This window comes from Triticum urartu, chromosome 4 (genome assembly GCF_003073215.2).
Source record: "Triticum urartu cultivar G1812 chromosome 4, Tu2.1, whole genome shotgun sequence".
Lineage (NCBI taxonomy): Eukaryota > Viridiplantae > Streptophyta > Magnoliopsida > Poales > Poaceae > Triticum > Triticum urartu.
In genome coordinates, this window is record NC_053025.1 from 407,558,518 (window position 1) to 407,571,503 (window position 12,986).

The following is a 12,986-nucleotide window of genomic DNA, read 5'->3' on the forward strand; positions in this document are numbered from 1 at the left end:
CTTTCAGATAAGTATATGTGAATGACATATTGTTGATCGGAAATGATGTAGAATTTTTCTGCAAAGCATAAAGGAGTATTTGAAAGGAGTTTTTCAAAGAAAGACCTCGGTGAAGCTGCTTACATATTAGGCATCAAGATCTATAGAGATAGATCAAGACGCTTGATAAGATTTTTCAATGATTACATAACTTGACAAGATTTTTGAAGTAGTTCAAAATGAAATAGTCAAAGAAGGAGTTCTTGCCTGTATTGCAAGGTGTAAAGTTGAGTAAGACTCAAAACACGACCATGGCAGAAAATAGAAAGAGAATGAAAGTCATTCCATATGCCTCAGCCACAGGTTCTATAAAGTATGATATGCTGTGTACCAAAGCTATTGTGTACCTTGCCATGAGTTTGGCAAGGGGGTACAATATTGATCCAGGAGTGGATCACTTGACAACGGTCAAAATTATCCTTAGAAGACTAAGGATATATTTCTCGGTTATGGAGGTGATAAAGAGTTCGTCGTAAAGAGTTACGCCGATGCAAGGTTTTACACCGATCTGGATGGCTCTAAGTCTCAATCTAGATACATATTGAAAGTGGGAGCAATTAGCTAGAGTAGCTCCATGCAGAGCATTGTAGACATAGAAAATTTGCAAAATACATACGGCTCTGAATGTGACAGACCCTTTGACTAAGCTTCTCTCACAAGAAAAACATGATCACACCTTAGTACTCTTTGGGTGTTAATCACATAGCGATGTGAACTAGATTATTGACCCTAGTAAAACCCTTTGGATATTAATCACATGGCGATGTGAACTAATCACATGGTGATGTGAACTATTGGTGTTGAATCACATGGCGATGTGAACTAGATTATTGACTCTAGTGCAAGTGGGAGTCTGAAGGAAATATGCCCTAGAGGCAATAATAAAGTTGTTATTTATATTTCCTTATATCATGATAAATGTTTATTATTCATGCTAGAATTGTATTAACCGGAAACTTAGTACATTTGTGAATACATAGACAAACAGAGTGTCCCTAGTATGCCTCTACTTGACTAGCTTGTTAATCAAAGATGGTTAAGTTTCCTAGCCATAGACATGTGTTATCATTTGATGAACAGGATCGCATCATTAGAGAATGATGTGATGGACTAGACCCATCCGTTAGCTTAGCACTATGATTGTTTAGTTTATTGCTATTTCTTTCTTCATGACTTATACATGTTCCCATGACTATGAGATTATGCAACTCCCGAATACCGGAGGAACACCTTGTGTGCTATCAAACGCCACAACGTAACTGGGTGATTATAAAGATCCTCTACAGGTGTCTCCGATGGTGTTTGTTGAGTTGGCATAGACCGAGATTAGGATTTGTCACTTCGATTGTCGGAGAGGTATCTCTGGGCCCTCTCGGTAATGCACATCACTATAAGCCTTGTAAGCAATGTGACTAATGAGTTAGTTACGAGATGATGCATTACGGAACGAGTAAAGAGACTTGCCGGTAACGAGATTGAACTAGGTATGCTGATACCGACGATCGAATCTCAGGCAAGTAACATACCGATGACAAAGGGAACAACGTATGTTGTTATGCGGTTTGACCGATAAAGATCTTTGTAGAATATGTAGGAGCCAATATGAGCATCCAACTTCTGCTATTGGTTATTGACCGGAGATATGTCTCTGTCATGTCTACATAGTTCTCGAACCCATAGGTCCGCACGCTTAATGTTTGATGACGATTTGTATTATGAGTTATGTGATTTGATTACCGAAGTTTGTTCGGAGTCCCTGATGAGATCACAGACATGATGAGGAGTCTCGAAATGGTCGAGACGTAAATATCGATATATTGGAAGGCTATATTCGTACATAGGAAAGGTTCTGAGTGGTTCGGGTATTTTTCAGAGTACCGGAGAGTTACGGGAATTCGCCGGGGGAAGTATTGAGCCTTCATGGGCCTTAGTGGAAAGGAGAGAAGGGACACAAGGGGAGGCCGCGCCCCCCCATGGGCTGGTCCGAATTGGACTAGGGAGGGGGCGGCGCCCCCCTCTTTCCCTCTCCCTCTCCTCTCCTTCCTTCTTCTCCTACTTGGACTAGGAAAGGGGGAAACCTACTCCTACTAGGAGTAGGAATCCCCCCTTTGGGCGCGCCCCTTGTGGCCGGCCCTCCTCCTCCTCCCCTCCTTTATATACGGGGGAGGGGGCACCCCATAGACACACAAGTTGATTTCTTAGCCGTGTGCGGTTCCCCCCTCCACAGATTTCCACCTCGGTCATATTGTCGTAGTGCTTAGGCGAAGCCCCGCGTCGATAACTTCATCATCACCGTCAACACACCGTCGTGCTGACGAAACTCTCCCTCGGCCTCAGCTGGATCTAGAGTTCGAGGGACGTCACCGAGCTGAATGTGTGCAGATCGCGGAGGTGCCGTACATTCGGTACTTGATAGGTTGGATCACGAAGACAGTCGACTACATCAACCGCGTTACTTAACGCTTCCGCTTTCGGTCTACGAGGGTACGTAGACACACTCTCCCCTCTCGTTTCTATGCATCTCCTAGATAGATCTTGCATGATCGTAGTAATTTTTTTGAAATACTGTGTTCCCCAACAGTAGACGAGGACATCATGTCGCATGCACAACTGGGCAACGACAACCTTCTGATCGTGCCCGGCACGACCCATGGTGTACTCGAGGTCGAAGCCGACCACTTGGTACTTGTCCTCAGCAAGGAACTGCTCCATAGTTTGGATGCGCCCTCCACCGAGACCGAATCATTCGCTTACACCACCAACAGAGCCTTCCCCCTCACGTGGGTGTCCACGATGTGTTGCATGGTGAACTGCCCGCCGTTGTCGTCGTCGGCCGCTGGGAGCGCCATTGGAACCGTTGGATGTCCTCTCTGTATGAGTCCTCGTGGGTGTGCTTATTGTGTTGTGTGACACGAGAGATGAAGGTAAATGGCCGCAGGAATAAAAGGGGGTCGGGTGGCCTGGATTCTCGGCGCGTTCGCATGGCAATTTTTGTAGCGGGTTACTGCATCATCGCGCAGCGCCCGGTGAGGGAGTCCTGGACTAAGGGGTCCTCGGGCGTCCGACCTGTTGGACATGGGCCGGACTATTGGGCCATGAATTTACAAGATAGAATACTTTCTCCTGTGTCCGGATAGGACTCTCCTTTGCGTGGATGGCAAGTTAGGCAGACAGATATACTATTTCCTTTCTATCTAACCGACTTTGTACAACCCTAATCCCCACTGGTGTCTATATAAACCGGAGGGTTTATTTCATAGGAATAATCATAATCAGACAGGCTAGACTTCTAGGGTTTTAGCCATTACGATCTCATGGTAGATCAACTCTTGTAACCCCCATACTCATCAATATTAATCTAGCAGGACGTAGGGTTTTACCTCCATTGAGAGGGCCCGAACTTGGGTAAACATTTTGTTCCATGTCTCCTGTTACCATCGACCTGAGACGCACAGTTCGGGACCCCCTACCCGAGATCCGCCAGTTTTGACACCGACATTGGTGCTTTCATTGAGAGTTCCGTTGTGTCGTCGTCAAGAGGTTCAATGGCCCCGTCAATCATCAACAACATTGTCCAGGGAGAAACCTTCCTCCCCGGACCGATCTTTGTGTTCGGCGGCTTTGTACCGCGGGCCAACTTGCTTGGCCATCTAGAGCAGATCAATAGCTACGCCCCTGGCCATTAGGTCAGATTTGGTAGCTTGAACTATGTCGCGGACATCCGCGGAGACTTGATCTTCAACGGATTCGAGACCGCGGCAGTAGCCCCTCCCTATTACCACAATGAACCTGACTTAAATCTGTCATCGAACCACACCCAGGAGATAGAACCTACAACTGCTCCGGCTCTTGATCCGAAGCAGATCATGCCATCCAAGGACGGGAGGCTCAACCCCACCACGGAGGCCGTAGAATCAGCGGCGTTGGAGCCGCACACAGACCCAACCTCAAGTGAGATCTGTGTTGCCAGAACCTCGGACATGTTTCCGGCTACAGGTTCCGAAGCATGTGCGTCCACGCACGACGAGCTTGATCGGGCGTCGATCGTTAAATTCATCTCCACGGACATCTTCCGACACCCGCCTTTTGGCGACGTGCTAAACTCATTAAAAACACTCTCCTTAGCGGGGGACTCATAACCGAATTATATCCGGTTCGAACTGGAGGCTGATAATGGAGAATTTCGCTTCCCACCCCCGCCCACTTAATATACACTTTCAAAGACTTAACTGACATGCTCGATTACGACTTCGACGACATCGACGGTATGGACGACGATGCCGGAGAAGAAGAGGCCTAAAAACCACCGATTACCGGGCGCTGGACGGCCTCTTCCTCGTATGACGTATACATGGTGGATGCACAAAAATAGTATAGTGGCGATGACAAGGAAGATCCAGTTGAGGATAAACCTCCCGAGATACAACCAAAGCGTCGGCGTCAGCGGTGCCTGATACGTCTCCAACGTATCTATAATTTTTGATTGCTCCATGCTATATTATTTACTGTTTTGGGCAATATTGGGCTTTATTATCCACTTTTATATTATTTTTGGGACTAACCTATTAACCGGAGGCCCAGCCCAGATTTGCTGTTTTATGCCTATTTCAGTGTTTTGAAGAAAAAGAATATCAGACGGAGTCGAAACGGAACGAAATCAACTAGAGAAGTTATTTTTGGAAAGAAAGCCACCCGATGGGCTTGGACCCCACGCCAAGGAAGGAACGAGGAATCCACGAGGGTGGGGGGAGCGCCCCCTACCTCGTGGGGCCCCAGTGGCTCCTCCGACGTACTTCCTGCACCCATATATATCGTCGTACCCTAAAACTTCCAGAACGAACAATAGATCGGGAGTTCCGCTGCCAGAAGCCTCCGTAGCCACCGAAAGCCAATCTAGACCCGTTCCGGCACCCTCCTGGAGGGGGAAATCCTTCTCCGGTGGCCATCTTCATCATCCCGGTGCTCTCCATGACGAGGAGGGAGTAGTTCTCCCTCGGGGCTGAGGGTATGTACCAGTAACTATGTGTTTGATCTCTCTCTCTCGTGTTGTTGAGGTGATACGATCTTGATGTATCGCGATCTTTTCTATTATAGTTGGATCCTATGATGTTTTCTTCCGCCCTCTACTCTCTTGTAATGAATTGAGTTTCCCCTTTGAAGTAATCTTATCGGATTGAGTCTTTAAAGATTTGAGAACACTTGATGTATGTCTTGCCGTGCGTATCTGTGGTGACAATGGGATACCACGTGATTCACTTGATGTATGTTTTGGTGATCAACTTGCGGGTTCCGCCCATGAACCTATGCATAGGGGTTGGCACACGTTTTCGTCGTGATTCTCCGGTAGAACTTTGGGGCATTCTTTGAGGTTCTATGTGTTGGTTGAATAGATGAATCTGAGATTGTGTGATGCATATCGTATAATCGTACCCACGGATACTTGAGGTGACATTGGAGTATCTAGGTGACATTAGGGTTTTGGTTGATTTGTATCTTAAGGTGTTATTGTAGTACGAACTCTAGGGCTGTTTGTGACACTTATAGGAATAGCCTAATGGATTGATTGGAAAGAATAACTTTGAGGTGGTTTCATACCCTACCATAATCTCTTCGTTGGTTCTCCGCTATTAGTGACTTTGGAGTGACTCTTTGTTGCATGTTGAGGGATAGTTTTATGATCCAATTATGTTAGTATTGTTGAGAGGACTTGCACTAGTGAAAGCATGAACCCTAGGCCTTGTTTCCTAGCATTGCAATACCGTTTACGCTCACTTTTATCATTCGTTACCTTGCTGTTTTTATAATTTCAGATTACAAAAACCATTATCTATTATCCATATACCACTTGTATCACCATCTCTTCGCCGAACTAGTGCACCTATACAATTTACCATTGTATTGGGTGTGTTGGGGACACAAGAGACTCTTTGTTATTTGGTTGCAGGGTTGCTTGAGAGAAACCATCTTCATCCTACGCCTCCTACAGATTGATAAACATTAGGTCATCCACTTAAGGGAAATTTGCTACTGTCCTACAAACCTCTGCACTTGGAGGACCAACAACGTCTACAAGAAGAAGGTTGTGTAGTAGACATCAAGCTCTTTTCTGGCGCCGTTGCTGGGGAGGTGAGTGCTTGAAGGTATATCTTTAGATCTTGCAATCGAGTCTTTTAGTTTCTTGTTTTATCACTAGTTTAGTTTATAAAAGAAAACTACAAAAAATAGAATTGAGTTTATCTCATACGCTTCATCTTTCTAATATCTTTCGTGAGTATGATGGAAAGGATAATTGTGCTCAAGTGCTAGAAGAAGAGATCTCTAAAATGTTTGGCACTAAATATTTGAATGATGAGCATGATTGCAATATTGTTAGTACGAATTCTTTGAATATCCATGATGCTAATGATGATTGCACTAGTTATGATGAAGATGCCTCCTATAAACATGTCAATTTTTGTGGAGTAGACTGGGTTTGCAAGTACACACCAAATAGGGAAGATAGATATTGCAAGAGGCATAAGTACTTAGAAACCAAATTGTTGCAAGAAGAGCTAGATGAATGTGCTGAAAATTTATCTTTTCTTAGCCCTACTTGTGAACTTTGCAATGAACGTGATCATTTTAGTACCCAATGCAAATTGTTTCATGAGCGTATCGTGTCCAAAAATTGTGATGACTTGATTTCCCTTGCACATCATAATGAACTTAGTTTGCTCTTGGGTTATGAATAAATTAAACGTAGAACTAAGGATATTCCAAAATTTGCCCTTGATAAAGTTCTTCATTTTGATCTAGAGGAAATTTATATGTATTGCGTGGTGAATTGCATTGAAAGTCCTTATATTGCCAATTACATAAAGAAAAGAAAAGAAATAGAAGATGAAGAGAATGCTAACGAAAGGGAAGAGACTTCCCAATATTCTCCTATTATTTCTTATGATGAATCAGGTAACGAAGAGGAGCCCTCTATTCAACCAATCTCATCAATAAGGAGCTCCAAAAAGAGGATTGAACCCACACATGATGTGGTGAAGAAGAAGAAAATAAAAAGGAAGAGAGGTAAAAAGGTATCTCTCCCAAATAAAGTTGCTCCTATTATTGCTGTGCCTCATGAAAATGAAGATGATACACTTGATGATGATCTCGTTATGCCTATTGCTTGTTGTGATGATTATGATTGGGAAGATAATGATACTTATTATGATCTTGAAAATCTTTTTGGTACTTGCTTGTAAGAATATAATAATTGCTATACTATCGGTACTATCTATACTATTAATGATGAGAGTGATTATGCTTATGATATGAAAAGGCCCAAGCTTGGGGAAGCTATGTTTGATGAGGATGACATATTTGAGAATATATTTGCTGCAATTAATGTTTGTCCCAAGCTTGGGGAAGCTATGATTAATGAAGATGATATTTTTAGTCTCCCAACTTTTGATATGCAAGTTTATAATGATGATAGCATGCCTCCTACTTATGATGATTATTGTGATGATACTTATGCTATAAAAAGTAGTGATTATATTTATAAAACTTGTCATGATTATGATTACCCCTTCTCTGAACATTACTCTTTTAAGTGGAAACAATTTATAGCATTCAAGTCTCTTATGATACTCCCACTATTCCGAATGAGAAGAATTTTGCTTGTGTGGAGAGTAGTAAAATTTCTATGCTTGTAGATCATGAAAAGAATGCTTTAGGTGCTGGTTATATTTTTGAATTAATTCATGATTCTACTGAAAATTATTATGAGGGAGGAATATATGCTTGTAGGAATTGCAATAATACCAAGTTTCCTCTCTATGTGCTTAAAATTTTGAAGTTATGCTTGTTTTACCTTCCTATGCAAGTTGATTATTGCTCCCATAAGTTGTTTGTTCACAAAATCCCTATGCACAGGAAGTATGTTAGACTTAAATGTGCTAGTCATATTCTTCATGATGCTCTCTTTATGTCTCAATTCTTATCTTTTATGTGAGCATCGTTGAAATCATCATGCCTAGCTAGGGGCGTTAAACGATGGCGCTTGTTGGGAGGCAACCCAATTTTATTTTTATTCCTTGCTTTTTGCTCCTGTTTAGTAATAAATAATTCATCTATCCTCTGTTTAGATGTGGTTTTATTCTTTTAGTTAGTGTTTGTGCCAAGGAGAACCTTTGGGAAGACTTTTGGAAAGTCTTGTTGATCATGCTATAAAAAACAGAAACTTTAGCGCTCACGAGAATTGCTTCCATTTTTATTTGGAGAGTGACATTTAGTTAATTCTTTTTGCAGATGATTAATAGATAAATTCCTCAGGTCCATCAATTTATTTGAGAATTTTATGAGTTCCAGAAGTATACGTTTGATCCATATTACTACAGACTGTTCTGTTTTTGCCAGATTCTGTTTTTCATGTGTTGTTTACTTATTTTGATGAATCTATGGCTAGTAAAATAGTTTATAAACCATAGAGAAGTTGTAATACAGTAGGTTTAACACAAATATAAATAAAGAATGAGTTAATTACAGTACCTTGAAGTGGTGATTTATTTTCTTATACTAATAGAGCTTACGAGTTTTCTGTTAAGTTTTGTGTTGTGAAGTTTTCAAGTTTTGGGTAAAGATTCGATGGACTATGGAATAAGGAGTGGCAAGAGACTAAGCTTGGGGATGCCCAAGGCACCCCAAGGTAATATTCAAGGACAACCAAAATCCTAAGCTTGGGGATGCCCCGGAAGGCATCCCCTCTTTCGTCTTCATTCATCGGTAACTTTACTTGGAGCTATATTTTTATTCGCCACATGATATGTGTTTTTCTTGGAGCGTCATTTTATTTTATTTTTCTTTGCTTGCTGTTTGAATAGAATAACAAGATATGAAATTATTAAATGTTAGAGAGTCTTCACATAGTTGCATAATTATTCATCTACTCATTGATCTTCACTTATATCTTTTAGAGCATGGTCGTAGTTTTATTTTGAAGAAATAGATGAACTCTCATGCTTCACTTAGATTATTTTGAGAGTCTTAAATAGCATGGTAATTTGCTTAAAATCCTAATATGCTAGGTATACAAGATTAATAATAAAATTCTCTTATGAGTGTGTTGAATACTAAGAGAAGTTCGATACATGATAATTGTTTTGAGATATGGAGATGGTGATATTAGAGTCATGCTAGTTGAGTGGTTATGAATTTGAGAAATACTTGTGTTGAAGCTTGTGATTCCCGTAGCATGCACGTATGGTGAACCGTTATGTGGTGAAGTCGGAGCATGATTTATTTTTTTGATTGCCTTCCTTATGAGTGGCGGTCGGGGACGAGCGATGGTCTTTTCCTACCAATCTATCCCCCTAGGAGCATGCGCGTAGTACTTTGTTTCGATAAGTAATAGATTTTTGCAATAAGTATGTGAGTTCTTTATGACTAATGTTGAGTCCATGGATTATACGCACTCTCACCCATCCATCCTTGCTAGCCTCTTCGGTATCGTGCATTGCCCTTTCTCACATCGAGAGTTGGTGCAAACTTCGCCGGTGCATCCAAACCCCGTGATATGATACGCTCTTTCACACATAAACCTCCTTATATCTTCCTCAAAACAGCCACCATACCTACCTATTATGGCATTTCCATAGCCATTCCGAGATATATTGCCATGCAACTTTCCACCATCTAGTTTATCATGACACATTCATCATTGTCATATTGCTAGCATGATCATGTAGTTGACATAGTATTTGTGGCAAAGCCACCATTCATAATTCTTTCATACTTGTCACTCTTAATTCATTGCATATCCCGCTACACCGCCGGAGGCATCCATATAGAGTCATACTTTGTTCTAGTATCGAGTTGTAATCATTGAGTTGTAAATAAATAGAAGTGTGATGATCATCATTCAATAGAGCATTGTCCCCCAAAAGGAGAAAGGCCAAAGAAGAAAAAAGAAGGCCCAAAAAAGAATAGAAAATAAATAAAAAGGGACAATGTTACTATCCTCTTACCACACTTGTGCTTCAAAGTAGCACCATGATCTTCATGATAGAGAGTCTCCTATGTTGTCACTTTCATATACTAGTGGGAATCTTTCATTATAGACTTGGCTTGTATATTCCAATGATGGGCTTCCTCAAAATGCCCTAGGTCTTCGTGAGCAAGCGAGTTGGATGCACACCCACTAGTTTCTTTTGTTGAACTTTCATACACTTATAGCTCTAGTGCATCCGTTGCATGGCAATCCCTACTCACGCACATTGATATCTATTGATGGGCATCTCCATAGCCCATTGATATGCCTAGTTGATGTGAGACTATCTTCTCCCTTTTTGTCTTCTCCACAACCACCATTCTATTCCACCTATAGTGCTATGTCCATGGCTCACGCTCATATATTGCGTGAAGATTGAAAAAGTTTGAGAACATCAAAAGTATGAAACAATTGCTTGGCTTGTCATCGGGGTTGTGCATGATTTAAATATTTTGTGTGGTGAAGATAGAGCATAGCCAGACTATATGATTTTGTAGGGATAGCTTTCTTTGGCCATGTTATTTTGAGAAGACATAATTGCTTAGTTAGTATGCTTGAAGTATTATTATTTTTATGTCAATATGAACTTTTGTCTTGAATCTTTCGGATCTGAATATTCATATCACAAGTAAGTAGAATTACATTGAAATTATGCCAACTAGCATTCCACATCAAAAATTATCTTTTTTATCATTTACCTACTTGAGGACGACCAGGAATTAAGCTTGGGGATGCTTGATATGTCTCCAACGTATCTATAATTTTTGATTGCTCCATGCTATATTATCTACTGTTTTGGGCAATATTGGGCTTTATTATCCACTTATATATTATTTTTGGGACTAACCTATTAACCGGAGGCCCAGCCTAGATTTGCTGTTTTATGCCTATTTCAGTGTTTTGAAGAAAAGGAATATCAGACGGAGTCGAAACGGAACGAAATCAACTAGAGAAGTTATTTTTGGAACGAAAGCCACCCGATGGACTTGGAACCCATGTCAAGGAAGGAACAAGGAAGCCACGAGGGTGGGGGGCGCGCCCACCCCCTGCCTCGTGGGGCCCCCGTGGCTCCTCCGACGTACTTCCTGCACCCATATATATCGTCGTACCCTAAAACTTCTAGAACGAACAATAGATCGAGAGTTCCGCCACTAGAAGTCTCCGTAGCCACCGAAAGGCAATCTAGACCCGTTCTGGCACCCTGCCGGAGGGGGCAATCCTTCTCTGGTGGCCATCTTCATCATCCCGGTGCTCTCCATGACGAGGAGGGAGTAGTTCTCCCTCGGGGCTGAGGGTATGTACCAGTAGCTATGTGTTTGATCTCTCTCTCTCTCTCTCTCTCTCTCGTGTTCTTGAGGTGATACGATCTTGATGTATCACGAGCTTTGCTATTATAGTTGGATCCTATGATGTTTTCTTCCCCCCTCTACTCTCTTGTAATGAATTGAGTTTCCCCTTTGAAGTAATCTTATCGGATTGAGTCTTTAAAGATTTGAGAACATTTGATGTATGTCTTGCCGTGCGTATCTGTGGTGACAATGGGATACCACGTGATTCACTTGATGTATGTTTTGGTGATCAACTTGCGGGTTCCGCCCATGAACCTATGCATAGGGGTTGGCACACGTTTTCGTCGTGATTCTCCGGTAGAACTTTGGGGCACTCTTTGAGGTTCTATGTGTTGGTTGAATAGATGAATCTGAGATTGTGTGATGCATATCGTATAATCATACCCACGGATACTTGAGGTGACATTGGAGTATCTAGGTGACATTAGGGTTTTGGTTGATTTGTATCTTAAGGTGTTATTCTAGTACGAACTCTAGGGCTGTTTGTGACACTTATAGGAATAGCCCAACAGATTGATTGGAAAGAATAACTTTGAGGTGGTTTCGTACCCTACCATAATCTCTTCGTTCGTTCTTCTCTATTAGTGACTTTGGAGTGACTCTTTGTTGCATGTTGAGGGATAGTTTTATGATCCAATTATGTTAGTATTGTTGAGAGGACTTGCACTAGTGAAAGTATGAACCCTAGGCCTTGTTTCCTAGCATTGCAATACCGTTCACGCTCACTTTTATCATTCGTTACCTTGCTGTTTTTATAATTTCAGATTACAAAAACCATTATCTATTATCCATATACCACTTGTATCACCATCTGTTCGCCAAACTAGTGCACCTATACAATTTACCATTGTATTGGGTGTGTTGGGGACAAAAGAGACTCTTTGTTATTTGGTTGAGAGAGACCATCTTCATCCTACGCCTCCTACGGATTGATAAACCTTAGGTCATCCACTTGAGGGAAATTTGCTACTGTCCTACAAACCTCTGCACTTGGAGGCCCAACAACGTCTACAAGAAGAAGGTTGTGTAGTAGACATCAGTGCCGCTTTAAGTCACGCCGCAGCAAAGACAACAACACCGGCACAGGAGAAGATAACACTCGAGACGGTGCTGAAGACAATGAAGACCCCGTTGAGGCAACTTTTGAACAAGATGAACGGGAAGACAGGCAAGTTAGCCCTGAGGAACAAGCCACACACAAAGACTCGAAGGACAGTAATTATCTTCCGCTCTTCGAGGATGAGGCAAGCCTCGGCACCGAGGATTTTATCGTGCTTGAGGAACCTCTCAAGCAAGAGCGCTTCAAGCGCCAGCTAATAGCCACTACAAGGAGCCTGAAAAAGAAACAATAGCAGCTTCAAGCTGATCAAGATCCGCTCAATAATAGATGGACTGATGTCCTGGCAGCTGAGGAATACGGCCTCAAGCGCCCAGCCAAAAGTTACCTGAAGCGCAAATTGCTACCTCAGTTCGATGACGAGGCATTGGAGCCCGTCCCATCATTGCGCAATGCGGCTGACCGACCAGCACGTGGTCGGGATAAAGCGGCAATTCAAGCCGAACACCAGCCTGCCCTA